This window comes from Lutra lutra, chromosome 2, assembly GCF_902655055.1.
Source record: "Lutra lutra chromosome 2, mLutLut1.2, whole genome shotgun sequence".
NCBI classification, from domain to species: Eukaryota; Metazoa; Chordata; class Mammalia; order Carnivora; family Mustelidae; genus Lutra; species Lutra lutra.
This window is the reverse complement of record NC_062279.1, coordinates 33,790,191-33,805,843: the sequence shown is the minus strand read 5'-3', so window position 1 is coordinate 33,805,843 and position 15,653 is coordinate 33,790,191.

The window sequence follows — 15,653 nt, the reverse complement described above, 5'->3', positions numbered from 1 at the left end:
CCTCACAACTGAAGTCTTGGAAAGTAACTGTGATTGCTATTCTGCCCTTAGAATTTCCCCTTCTTGGACAAAACTGCCCAAATGATCTTCTTAAAAGAGTTTTTCACAACAAAGGAAAGAGTCAACAAAACAAAGAGGCAACCCACCCATGCAGTGGGAGAAGATATTCGCAAATGACACTGTGGACAAAGGGTTGATATCCAAGATCTACAAAGAAGTCCTCAAACTCAACACACACAAACAGATAATCGTGTCAAAAAATGGGCAGAAGACATGAATAGACACTTCTCCAAAGAAGACATACTAATGGCTAACAGACACATGAAAAAGTGTTCATCATCATTAGCCATCAGGGAGATTCAAATCAAAACCACATTGAGATACCACTTTACACCAGTTAGAATGGCCAAAATTAACAAGACAGTAAACAAAGTGTGCAAAGTGTGTTGGAGAGGATGTGGAGAAAGGGGAACCCTCTTACACTTTTGGTAGGAATGCATGTTGGTGCAGCCACTTCGGAAAACAGTGTGGACATTCCTTAAGAAATTAAAAATAGAGCTTCCCTTGCTCAGCAGGGAGCCTGCTTTCCCCCCTCCCCCGCCTGCCTCTCTGCCTACTTGTGATTGCTCTCTCTGTGTCAAATAAATAAATAAAAATCTTAAAAAAAACAAACAAGCAAACAAAAAAAAATAGAGCTTCCCTATGACCCTGCAATTGCACTGACGTAGTGAGAAGAAGGGACATCCATACTCCAATGTTCATAGCAGCAATAGCCACAGTCGCCAAACTGTGGAAAGAACCAAAATGCCCTTCAACGGATGAATGGATAAAGAAGATACGGTCCATATATACAATGGAGTATTATGCCTCCATCAGAAAGGATGAATCCCCAACTTTTCTATCAACATGGATGGGACTAAAAGAGATTATGCTGAGTGAAATAAATCAAGCAGAGAGAGTCAATTATCATATGGTTTTGCTTACTCATGGAGCATAAGGAATAACACGGAGGACATGGGGAGATGGAGAGGAGAAGTGAGTTGGGGGAAATTGGAGCGGGGGGACAAACCATGAGAGACTGTGGACTCTGAGAAACAAATTGAGGGTTTTGGAGGGAAGGGGGTTGGGAGGTTGGATGAGCCTGGTGGTGGGTATTATGGAGGGCACGTATTGCATGGAGCACTGAGTGTGGTGCATAAACAATGAATGCTGGAACACTGAAAAAAAAAATAAAATGAAATGAAAAAAAAAAGTTGTACATGCCATTCTTTTGTTTAAAAATTTTCAATGACTATAATCAGAATAAAGTCCAAATTTATTAACATTGTTTAAAATGTCACTTGAAGTCAAATATTCCATAACTTATCCAACCTCATTCTCATCTGTACTTTAACTAAAGTCATCAGTCCAACTGACTATTGTACTTCTCAGAGCACACCATATGTTAGATGAGGCCACTGTTTTTTTGTCTCTTATGTTTGAGTCCCCTGACATGCACTTATCCACCTGTTATTCATATCTGATTTTGTTTTAAAGATTTTATTTATTTATTGGACAGAGAGATAGAGATCACAAGTAGGCAGAGAGGCAGGCAGAAGGAGAGGGGGAAGCAGGCTCCCTGCTGAGCAAGGAGCCTGATGCGGGGCTCGATCCCAGGACCCTGGGATCATGACCTGAGCCAAAGCAGAGGCTTAACTCACTGAGCCACCCAGGCGCCCCTCATATCTGATTTTTTAAATACATCAAAGATCATCTCTCTGATGGAACTTCCTTGGCCTTACTTCCTCCACCAAATAGATTTGGGTGCTCACTTTTCTGTACTCAGTGCATATACATTCCTATATATCCATTCACAATCACTCTTGTTACATTGTACTAAGTATGCCTGTTTTCATCCTGGACCCTTTAAATTACTGACTGCCTATCTGGTCTGTCACCTAACGTGTGGCACACATAGATAAGGCTTCATTAGAGAGAATTTGGCAAAGATTGCCTTAATTTACCATTTCTGGGTACTAAATTCTTGCTTTCAATAGGTAAGAGGTATTACCAAGTAAATCTATTTTTAAAAATAATACTTTAAAAGATATTTTAGCTTTGGAACTATGAACACAATAAAATGATTGTGCACAGCTTCAACTGAGTGACGGTGCCCTACATGTAAGATCAGAATTTTCTTTTTGTTTTTTTTTCTTTTTAAAGGTTTATTTATTTATTTATTTATTTGAGAAAGAGAGTGAATTGTGAGAGCCAGCTGGGAGCGGCGGGGGGTGCTCAAGGTGGAGAAGAGGACAAGAGAAAATCTTAAGCAGACTTCATACTCAGCACAGACCCAGGCTCTCTACTCAAACTCACAAGCTTGAGACCATGACCTGAGCCAAAACCAAGAGTTGGACACTCAACTGACTGTGCTGTCAATGGGCCCCTAGAATCAGAATTTTCTAATTCTGACCTTTACATTCCTTCTGTCATCACTACTTTCTTTTATGTACTGTGATGTTGGAAAGTTGTTTTAAACTTCTTCTAGAGATCTATAGTTCCATACCTATGAAGAGTGGGAACTAAAAATTGATCTCCCCCTATTTACAGTTTCTGCATTCTGTCATAAAAAATAGTGACTCATGACATTACTTTTTAATCACTTCCTGCCCAGGTCAGTGGTTTCCAAATGCCTTTGTGTGAATGGACTGTATTAGAATTGCCAGGGAAGTATATTAAAATTACAGATTCCTAGGTTCCAACCCAATTATTTTGGAGAATTTCCAGAACTGAGTCCTTTCAATCTTTAATCTTGTTTTAAACAAGAAAGAACAATTTTTAATCTAATCCAGTTTGAGAATTTATAAGAGCCCAATGGCTATCATATGCATACAGTCAGCAGATATGATTTTCTGAATTTAAAAAAAAAAATCAATGCATGGGAGACATTTGTAAATATTAAAAAGTCATAAAGAACTTTTATGACCTTTCTAGAACCTTCGATCCAGACAAGTGAAAGCCTACCATCTGTCTGATAAACTGAGGCAACCTACACTTCTGCACATGGGTAGAATGCAGCCCATAATTGCAGGCCAGCGCTTTTGTAATAACAACCAGGAGGAGTCAGATAGATATATTACCAAAACCCATATATTTTAAGGCATCAAAAGAATTAGATGGTCTAAAACCCCAGAAGTGTGGAATATTTCCAAGGTAATTTGACCACATCTAACCTCTATCTTCATCTAGGAGCATTTGTAAATTCTGTGCCTGGGCTGACAATAGCACTTACTGAGAGCCCCTTCTTGGGGAGGTGGGAAGGGAGAAGTGGAGAGACAGGGAATTTTGGAGAGATTATGTGGTTCTGGACTCAATTTGGAAATCTGAGGGAAAAAACTTTTGAGGGACTGGCCAGTTTTCCCTATGAGACACTTGCTAAATTCTGGTATTGTGAAGATGGTTTCCCTGGGGAATTCCCCTGGGTATTTACAGAATAATCTACACAAATCTCATACAACCTCTTTCAAAAAAAAAAAAAAAAAAGAAAGAAAGAAAGAGTGAATAGTCTGCCTGTATTTATAAGGTTAACATACATTTTGATTCTAAAATTTTTCAAAGAACATTACAAAAAAGGAAAATTACAAGCCAGAATCATATAATTATGGATGCAAAAATCTTTGGCAAATATTAGCAAAATAAACCCGATGGTATATAATATAGTTTTTAAAAGATAATACTCTACAACACACTTGGGTATTCCAGGAGTGCAAGATGGTTTCAAAATTCAATAATTAATCTGTTTGATTTACTGCAGTAACAAAACAATTGAGATAATCATAGGATCATCCAGATAAATATAGAAAAAAAAACCCTCTAATAATTCAAAATCTACTATGAATAAGAAAAAAAAAACTTTAGCAAATTAGGACTAGAGAACATCTTTTAAAAAAATCTGTGTCAAATTTCACTCTCAATAATGAGCTGTAAGAGATTTTGTTCCAGAGATTAGAAACAAGACAAAGATTCTCACTGAAGACCACTCTGTTCAACATTATTCTTGAGGTCCCAAGCAGTTTAATAAAATAAGAAAAGAAACAAAAGACAAATGGTTAGAAAAGAAGAGGATATAACTATCATTACTGGCAAACTATGTGATTATGTATATAAAATCTATCATACATACCTTTAAAAAAATACTGCAACTAATAGATGAATTTAGGGGTGTCTGGGTGGCTCAGTCATCAAGTGTTTGCCTTCGGCTCAGGTCATGATCCCAGGGTCCTGGGATCGAGTCCTGCATCAGGTTCCCTGATCAGCGGGGAGCCTGCTTCTCCCTCTCCCACTGCCACTGTGTTCCCTCTCTAGCTGTCTGTCTCTCTGTCAATTAAATAAATAAAATCTTTTAAAAAATAGATGATTTTAGCAAGGTCACAAGTTACTAAATCAATACTTAAAAATCAGTTTTATTTCTATATACTAGCAAAAATAAATAAAATAATTTAAAATATACTAAATACAATAGATTTTAAAAAACATTAAATGCCTAAGAAAATATACCTTGAATGATATGCAGACTTTATAAACTAAAATATTATAACATATTTTTGAAAGAAATTTTAATAAACCTATGGAAATGGAAGAATTTATCACACTTTAAAAAAGGCCAACCAAGAGTATATTATCAGGCAAAATTCTCCTTCTGAAATTAAGGACCTATAAAGATATTCCCAGACTAACAAAAGCTGAGAGAGTACACCACAACTATACAACAATGTTTGCCTTACAAGAAATGCTCAAAGGAGTTCTATAAGCTGAAATGAAACACCACTAATTATTAATATGAAAGCAGATAAAAATATGCAATACACTGAAAGTTAAGTATATAGTCAAATTCAGAATATTCTAATACTGTAACATGGTAGTATATTAAACCACTTAACTCTAGTGAAAAGATTAAAGGACAGAAGACTTTAAAAATAACTATAGCTATAATAATTTGTCAGTGGATACACAATATAAAAAAGGGTAAATTGTGATATCAAAAACATAAAAGGAGTTTTTGTATTCACTTAAAGTTAAGTTGCTATCTGCATAAAACAGACTGATATATCTATAAGATGTTTTATGTAAACCTCCTCGTAACCACAAAGCAAAAAGCAAAAACCTACAGTAGATACACAAAAGATAAAGAGAAGGGCATCTAATCATGCCACTATGGAAAATCATTAATCCACAGTGGAAGGCAGCAAGAGAGAAAATATGAAACAAAGCAGCCAGAAGACAATGAATAAGATGGTATTAGTAAGTCCTTATCTATCAGTAATTACTCTAAATGTTAATAGATTAAATTCTCCAATCAAAAGGCATACTGTGGCTGAATGAACAAAAAGAAGAACATTCAACCACATGCTGCCTACAAGAGATTCACCTCAGATTTAGGGTCACACATAGGCTCAAAAGGAAGAAACAGAAAAAGATACTGACTGGAAATCGAAAGAGACTAGGGGTACCTCTACTTACATCAGACAAAATAAACTTAAACTGAAAAGCTGTAAAAGAGACAAAGAAGATCATTATATAATGACAAAGGGGTGAACTCATCAAGAGGATAAAACAGCTATAAATATATTTGTAGCCAACATTGACTGCAAATATATTTATTTTAGACAACTAAATATATTAAACAAATGCTATCAGATCCAAAAGAGAAATAGACTCATGTATAGTAAGAATAAGGGAATTTAATACCCCAACTTCAATAACAGATCATCCAGACAGAAAATCTGTAAGATTTGAATTGAATTATACTTCAGACCAAATGTATCTAACAGAAAATGTGGAACATTCCATTCAACAGCAGCCGAGTACACATTCTTCTCAAGTGCACATTGAGCAATCTCCTATTTAGATCGCAGGTTAGGCAAGTCTTAGAAAATTTAGGTTGAGGGGCACCTGGGTGGCTCAGTGGGTTAAGCCTCTGCCTTCAGCTCAGGTCATGATCTCAGGGTTCTGGGATTGAGCCCCCCATCAGGCTCTCTGCTCAGTGGAGAGTCTGCTTCCTCCTCTCTCTCTGCCCACCTCTCTGCCTACTTGTGATCTCTGTCTGTCAAATAAATAAATAAATAAATCTTAAAAAAAAAAAGGAAGTTTAGATTGAAATCACATTAGGTATCCTTTCCAACCAAAGTGACACAATGTAGAAATCATTAACAAAAGGAAAACTGGAAAATTCATGAATCTGTGAAATTAAACAACACACTCTGAACAACCAATGAATCAAAAAAGAAACCAAAAATGGATATTTTTTTAAATCTTGAAATAAACAAAAATGGAAATACAATGTAGCAAACTCCTGGAATGCAGTAAAATCAGTTCTATGAGGGAAGTTCAAAGTGACAAATGCATACATTAAAAAAAAAATCCATGAAAGATCTCACATTAACAACCTAATTTTACACACCACAGAATTAAAAAAAGAAGAACAAACTAAGCCCAAAATTAGATGAAGGAAGGGAATAACAAAGAACCAAGCAGAAACAACTGAATTAGAGACTAAAAGGACAATAGAAACAATCAATGAAACTAACAGCTGGTTTTTTGAAAAGATAAGCAACACAAACTTTTTGCTAGACTTTACATAAAAAAGAGTATGACAGGGCGCCTGGGTGGCTAAGTGGGTTAAGCCGCTGCCTTCGGCTCAGGTCATGATTTCAGGGTCCTGGGATTGAGTCCCACATCGGGTTCTCTGCTCAGCGGAGATCCTGCTTCCCTCTCTCTCTCTCTGCCTGCCTCTCCATCTACTTGTGATCTCTCTCTGTCAAATAAATAAATAAAATCTTTAAAAAAAAAAAGAGTATGACAGCTCAAACAAATACAATTAGAAATGAAGGAGGAGACATTATAACTGATATATAAATACAAAAGATCCACAAGAGCCTACTATGTACAATTTATAAGCCAACAAATCAGATAACGTAGAAGAAATGAATTCTTAGAAACACACAATCTATTTAGACTGAATCATGAAGAAATAGAAAATCTGAACAGACCAATTAATAGTAAAGGGCTTGAATCAATAACCAAAAATCTTCCAACAAATGAAAGTCAGGACCAAATGGCCTTGCTGGTGAATTCTACCAAACATTTACGAAGGAATTAATGCTTATCCTTCTCAAACTCTTCCACAATATAGAAGAAGAGGCAAAATTTCTACTCTCGTACAAAGCCAGCATTCCTCTAATATGAAAACCAGACAAGGACACTACAAGAAAAGAAAATCACAGTCCAGTATCCCTGGATACTGGATGCAAAAATCCTCAAAAAAATATTAGCAAACCAAATCAACAGTACAGCAAAAGGATCATACACCATAATCAAGAGGGATTTCCTTTAGGGAATGAAAGAATGGTTCAATATCAGCAAATCAATCAACATGTACACCATATTAGCAAAATAAGGGATAAAAATCATATGATCATCTCAATAGCCACAGAAAAAGCATTTGACAAAATGCAGCATCCTTTCATGATTAAAACTCTTAACAAACTGGGTATAGAGGAGATATACATCAACACAGTAAAGGCCATATATGACAAGCTCAGAGCTAGCATCATACTCAATGGTGAAGAGTTGAAAGCTTAGCTTTTCCTTTAAAATCAGGAAGAAAACAAGGATTCCCACTTTTGGCACTTTTATTTGACATAGTACTAAAAGTCTTAACCAGTGAAATTACGCAAGAAAAAGAAATAAAAAGCATCAAAATCTACGTCTGTATTCCTGATTTCCTGAATGGCCTTGCTACCAGTTTCTGGCTTCTCAGTTCTGTCACCTATATAATCAGTTCCCTGCCTTTAAGTCTTTCTGTTCTAAATACTCTAAATACTGTTTGATAAATAGATCCTGACTAATGTAACTCTGTTTCAAATTACAAATTTACAACCATCTTTTACTCACACAAGCATGAGTTGATTATTTCATTAATGCCACAGGGAGTAGAAGGACAATAACCTTATTTGAAACAATTGACAGATCATGACTCAGTGACTCTGGAAATTACAGTGAGAGTTAAATTAGCCCAAAGAGCCCAAGACTATTTAGCATGCACCAGCATGGCATCACATATATCTACTAAATTCATAACAAGATGGGGAAAACATGCAGCATTACTTCCCTTCTCATAGATGCAAAAACTAAGTCACAGCGAGGTATAATATTCACTTACTGCTATAGTCTAAGGGAAAGAAACCATCTTAAACCAGGGTTCTCAACTCAAAATAATAGATGGATGCTATATTGGCCCTTAACCTAAAATATCTGAGAATTCTCATCCAAAATTTTATAAATGTATAAACTGAGATTCAAAATGGTGAGAAGGTTGATCTATGGCTAGAGGGTACGTTCAAAATACCTGTGAGTCTTTACTTCCAAAACCATGGTCCCATCAAAGCAAGACTTCAAAATTTGCCTTATACTTACCTCCAATATCCCCTTTCTTACCTTGAAAACCAAAGAGAATTAAATTGTTGTTATGATCATTCAGAGTAGGTATTGATTTTATAAAGGTAAGGTCCATTATAAAATGGATATAATATATCCATTATATATATCCACATATATCCATGGATATATAGATCCATATATGTATGTGTGTGTGTGTGTGTGTGTGTATCCATATATAATGGATATCTATTATATCCAACAAATATAAGCATTTATTTAATCATTTATTCATTTATTTAACAAATATTAATTATAATGAAGTGTGTACTGTTTTGAGTACTGATGACATATAGCAATAAGTAAGATAGACATGGTCCCTGTCTTCCTGGAGCATCTAAACTAGTAGAGGAATAAGACATAAATAAGCAACCAATAATTTCAGCATGCAGTAAATCCTGTGAATGAAACAAACTGGACGCTGTTATAAAGGATAAAGGGTTATGGGAGTGCTGCGTACAATCATGCATGTTTCACACACACAACCCTAGGAGGCACTATTCATATCATGGACATTGCAGATTTGTATATTTATTGAAAAAAATTTCCGGCAGGTGGCAGTAAAGTTTCTTGTTCAAATAAATTGGTACATTAAAATCATTTTCTAACAATCTAAGTAAAGAGTCTTGAGGAAGAACTGTTTTTGTTTTGAGGGCGGAATTGTTTTTTTTTTTTTTTTAATTTTTGTTTTTTTTTTTTTCCCCAATTTACCCAAAGACACCGTACAGACTAGTGGAGGCCCTGAAAAGGGGAGGTACTTCGAAAAGAAAGTCAGATAAGACCATTTTGATAAAGTGACATTTAAGCTGAAGATAAATAAGAGATAGTCATTTGAAGAGCCAGAATAAGAACACTCCAGGAAGGAGGAAAAGCATGTGCTTGACATTATCCACTTTTATTTTTGGTTTGTTTGTTTTGACATTAGATTCTTACAATTAAAAATCATGAAGTTCTTTGTAGATGAACCTAATTTTCATTAGCAGAGTCTGTGTTTTGCATGATTTGTTTTTCCACTGGTGATGACCTAGTCTCCTTGCTTTCCTCCCTCGAGCATACATGTCCAAAGCTTTTTGCTGAGGTTAGGAATGCAATCTTTGATCACATAACCTAGCTGACTGACCCATATAAACCAAGGACAGAGAAAAGTAATATAGCAAAAAGCTAAGAAGCAATTTTCATGGCAATTACTACCATTTGTTGAGCATTTACTAAAAGCAGGCCAATATATTAAACCAAACAATTAATCTGAACATGGTGCTTAACAATTAATCTGACCTGATCAGTCACCACCAAGGAAATTTCCACTACTATGTATTTATCCCCTTCATCTTCCTTCCTTCTATGTACCGGGTAGTTTGCCTTTCACCTATATGGCAAAGTAGAAATATCTATGATTTAACCTTGTTATAGTCCTAACCTCTAACATCTGTAGAGTGTTTATTAAATGCCAAGTATCATGTTAAGAGTTTTACTAACGTTAGTTCATTTAAACCTCAACAACCAAGATTAGATGTTATATTACCCAATTCACAGAGGAGCCTGAGACCTAGCATGCCTCGGATTTATGGAGGTGGAATTTTGTCCAAGCAGCCTGACTCCAGAAATCACCCTCTTAATTCTTCATGCAGTACATGGTACCTAGAAAGGTATCAATAAATGTTTACTATTGCTGGAGGCAGAATGGCATAGTGATAAGGGGTATCACTCTATAAGTGATCACTTATCACTCCAATAAGTGGAGATTCCTACCTCCCACGTGACCTCTTATGACCCTAAGAGAAGGTATTCCAAGCCACCAAGGTTTCCTTAGAGAAATAGGCCAAAATAACTCAGCTACCATGGAACTTTTGTTTGCCGTGTGCTTTCACCAGTGTTCTGACATCTTTTGTTTCAGAAAAAAGTCTTCACCTTCTCCCATGTACTCCTCAGGGTAAAGCACCCTTCATTCTCTCCTAAAAATTCCTGATTTCAAGGAGAAGGAGATATAGAACATGCATAAAATTGTCTTCATTCATCCTGGTCCTCCCTCCCCAGAGGCCACTACTGGAGTCCTCTAAGTGACAGAAGTAAATGGCAAAGAACACCAATTAGCAAGAAAGTACTTTCTCCTCCTTTCATTTATAGTGAGTGTACTGTTCAAAAATTTAAAGTGTTGTGTGGCAGATTTCCACAGAATTTGTGATTCTGAAGTACAAGGAAAACCCACATCATGAAATTAATTTGATAAAAAGACAATACAAAGCCAAGAGACTATTTAGACATGTCATTTTATTAAACATCATAAACTCTGTTGTGTTATAGGCACAGTGGAACCAATAAGCCATTAATACAGCATCATGCAATAGCCAAGAGCAGAATATGAACCAGCTTTGATCAAGAGCAGGTGTGAGCTCAAAGCAGAAAGTAAATTGTTCAATCAATTAATGGGAACAGAGTTAAACACTCTTGTCTATCGGTAGGTTATAAATCATTGCATCCCGGTGGAAAAGGCTACAATAATTCCATAACAAAGCTCAGTGATTCTAAGCACTCTGCAGTAAATCTTTTATCAGCTTCAGCCTAGCATCTCTGTCCCAAGAGCCAATTTGTACTTTGTGGGCTCAGCCCAATACAGTGCCCAGAAAAGAAGATTTCAGTGAAAGAGACTTGTGAGCAAACCTCCAAATGTTCACACACTAGATATTGGATAAATACCCACAAATTCAGTGGTTTATGTTAACTGCTGAAACATGAAAATCCAAGCTGGAATATGTGCGAGTAGGCAGTGGGGGTAGAACAAAGTACACACGTCAGAGAAGCCAGGGAAAATTAAGAGTCACTCAAGGAAATAGGCATCCAGACGTTTCCAATTTTGAAAAGTAATATTGGAAAATAGTTTTTTTTTTTTTCCTAGACAAATGTGCTCCTGAGTCTCCAAAGATGGCTCCCTAAAACTTAAAACTCCCTCCTGCATTGCAGCTGAAGTCTGCACTGAGAAAAGGCAGAGCTCACTCTTGGAAATCTGGAAATTGAAAAATCGCAAACCAAACTGCAACCTGCTTAGATCACCGGGGAATGGGCTCGTTTTCCCTCTTTGGCCTTTGTAATTTCCACTCAGCTCCTCACTTCTACAGTAATAACTTCAATATGCTTAATGAAAGCCTGCCAAGAGAGCCAGCTTCTACCGACTCTGGGACTAATCTTCACCCCAAATGAGGGACACATATGAATTGCTTAAGTGTGGCAGGAAGTCACTAGCTCAACCTCAAAGTCAGTCTTACTATAGGGTCTTTTCTGACCTTGGTGTCAAAGTTCCCAATAACTGGTTTCATGCCACATTCCCCAGTTATGATGATAAAGTTGGTGCCTTAGCCTCCTGAATACAAATGTCTAGATTTTGTCCCTAACCTTAATTTCCCCAATATTTGTTCTAAATCTCTACACATGCCACCAGTTTATTTGCTTTACCTATTTATTGCTCTGCCTTATCTTGACCTGCATAGATTTTTCTTTCTCACACAGATGAACCTCTCAGATGTAGAGTTAAGTTCTGATTCCTTCTTCTCTTCCTTCCTGTCAAATATTTATTGAGTGTCTATTTGGAACTGGACCTAAAAAGAGAAAATAACCCAGTCCCTGACCTTAAGAGCAACCATGGGTATCAACATCAACATCCTGATTTTGAAAGATATCAGGATTCCATCCTACGTAATCCTTGGATCTACTTGATCTCTAGGTCCTAGTCCACCCTATAACAGCTTAAGGAGCTGAGGCTGGGGTCCTAAAAGAACACTAAAGGTATCACTTAAAGTTGATAGAACTGTATCTTAATTGATAGCCTCTCCCAATGGTGTCCATATTGCTAACTGGTTTGACTTGTTTTCTTTCTTTGCTATTTTGCCTAATTAGGTGGGACAGTATCAGGGTTAAAGTTCACGTACAAGTCAATGTCTGTATTAAGGAAAAGTATTTAGTAATTTTGGCAATAGATGTATAAACTTGATCACTAACAAGGAGAGTTTTTTATTTCAATTAGGGTATTTTGCCTTCACCTATGTTGCATTGTATCCTGTGTCAAATAAAAGTTTGTGGTGTGGTTTTCCACACAGGTATTTGAATGGTAACCCAACCAAAACCTTCTAGCTCTGGTTTTGATTAACAACACATAAATCTACAGTTAAACTTAGAAATTATATTCCTTCATAATTTAAAGACGAACATAAAATGTTTTCTTATTTTTCCCTTCTTGCTGTGAATGTTTGTCAGCATTTCTCAAGCCAAGAGCAGTGAAAAGTCAATGTTGTAAGGCAACTCTCTAACCAAAACTGACTCTTCTGTTCTCACTGTCTCCACACACACACACCCACCACAACCCCCGCACAAACACAGATTTTTTTTAATCTTCATATACTCTTTTAAAGCAGAAAATAAAATTAAAAAGCAACAAAAACACAAAAGCAATTCCTCTGTTCCCATACTTTGGACAATGAGGGAAAAGGCATTGAGAATTGTAGATCTCAACAACACTGAAAACAAACATTCAAGATCATACCACAAAACTAACAACACTGTTAAATGAGAATCAAATACTATGCATCAGATCCTTAATAGTTACCTTTGAGAATTATGGATTTTACCAATTAGCAAGTTCTTGACAAACACATTACTTATTCATGGAAATGGATTTGATTTCCTTCACTAAACCATCAGTTGCCTTATTCAGTAACTTTAGAAATGATAAACATGGGGGTTATTCTGGACCCTGGGGTGGGTTTGTAAAATGTTTTGTATTTCTAGAAGAGAAACTAGATTTTCAATCAGAAGACATGGATGGGGTTGAAGCTTAGGCTCTATACTCATTAACCATATAATATTGTGCAAGGTATTTTACCTCTCTGTGTTTTGGCATGCCCATATATTTAGAAGTTATTAACAATGTTAACAATAACTGCTGTATTGATTTGACTATACTTTGGTGAATTTTTAGTACCTTTTTACTATGATGAAATATACATAAAATTTACAATTTTAACCATTTTTATCCATACAGATCTGCAGATCTGTACATTCATAATGGTGAATGCGACCATCAACACCATCTTTCTCCAGAACTTTATCTTCCCCAGCCAAAACTCTGTACCCATTAACCACTAACACCTAATTGTGCCTTATTCCAGCCCCTAGAATTGTCACTATAAAGTAAGGATCATAATTAGACCTTGCAAGTTTGTTGAGAAGTTTAAATGTCATAATAGTATATACACTGTTGTTGTTATAGGTTAAAGATGGTCAAATGTTGGCAATTTCACATACCTCTACCTAATATCTTGCTGATATTCATTTGCCCTTCTAGCCCCAGCCCATACATTTTGACATAAACTCTGCTCTGTGTTCTAAGAGCCAGAGCTGCATGAATAGCTCTCTTGCCATCTGGCTTCCAGTTAATTCAGTAGGGACAGGAAGTAGATTGCAGGACAGGAGGAGAGTGTGCTTAGAATATTTATTCCCTAACTTCCTTATTGTTAGATAACAGTTTGACCAGCAATCACATTCATCCAATGAATTCTATAGCTCTTCTCACATGGCCTTCCCCTTCAGCTAGTTGTAGCTTCAGTAGCATCCACATTTTAAGCTCCTTCAGGCCTAGGGATGCTAACAACTCTCAGAGATTGATAGTCTCAGGGTATTCCACCAACTTTGATCGGTTTTTCTTAAACATGTCCTTACCTAAACAACTTCTTTATTGATCTCTTCTTAATTATCCTGTTTGAGTGTGCCATGTCTTTCCTGCAGAGACTCAAACTGATATAATATATAACATCTTTAATATATTGCCTTGCTTTTATTAAGTGCTCAAAAATTATAATTCTCATAAAAATTACATCTAATATTTTGATACTATTATTTCATTTTGTCTTTGGTTAATCATACTTCTTTTCTCAAGTCAAAATTACTCATATGCTGGAGGCATGATCAGTGAACCATCTTCTTAAATACCATATACAAAGGTTGGGGCACCTGGGTGGTTCAGTCAGTTAAGCATCTGATTCTTGTTTTTGGCTCAGGTCATGATCTTAGGGCTATGAGATAGAACCTCCTGTCCAGCTCTGTGCTCAGTGGGGAGTCTAATCGAGATTCTCTCCCTCTCCCTCTGTCCTTCCCCACCTTTAAAAAAAGACAGGGGGGAAGACCATTAAAAAAAAAGGTAAGATCTTCTTTCAAGTTATGCTTATTGGGTTCTCCAAGTAGCCAAGAAGCTGGAAAGCAAAACAAAACTAAAAAGGTAGCTTAATCTACCTCCAGAAGTCCTTAAACTTATCTTTGTTCCATACTTAATATGTTGAGACAGTTTTAAAATAACTTATTTAAGAAGCTAAACAACCCAAAGTTTACTTTTGGTTTCCATTTAAGGAAAGCCTTTGACCTCTTATGGAAGATGCACTGTCCCCCAGCCAATGGTGGACAAGATGTAGAAGAGCCTAACTACAATGCTACTTCAGACAGAACAAAGATAGTAAAGATGGACTTATAAAAATCTCACAAATCTTAAACTTCAAGGACCCTTGTTTGTATAATCTCCCATCAGGATCTCAGGCAGGAGACATGGGTACACAAGACCATACATGTTTGTAAATGTGCAAAAGTAAGACAAATATATATTTCCACTGTGACTTCCCCTCTATCACATTTTTCTCTTATGATGGATAGGATTGAAGTGGCTGTGGGCATTGTGTAGAATATTACTAAAAGCAAAGCTGGACTAGGTATTCATTGGGTTTAGTGGGATACATTTATGCTGTTTATAAGTATTTTTCAGTACAGTTAATTTACTGTTAGCTATTGCATTAAAAAAAAGGCTTCAGGAATTCTATCTCTGGCTACTTTGCTGATTCAACCACCACTGTGGCATTAAGATGCAAAAATAGAGGCTGTATCACAATATGAATGTGTTGTACAACACCTGGCACAAAAATCTGTGACTAGTGGAAGAAAAACAAGATTTACAAATATAGAACTAGAAGCTCATCTATATGAAATTCTTTCAGTCATTAGACATGTAAAATTATAAGCAGAGAACTTAGTTCTCATCAATGTCTAGTCAAAACAGGAATATATTCAATAATGCAACATAAAATTATAAAAGCACCATACATTTTCATTTTTATATGGTAATCATGCAAATAGAATTTACCTGCATT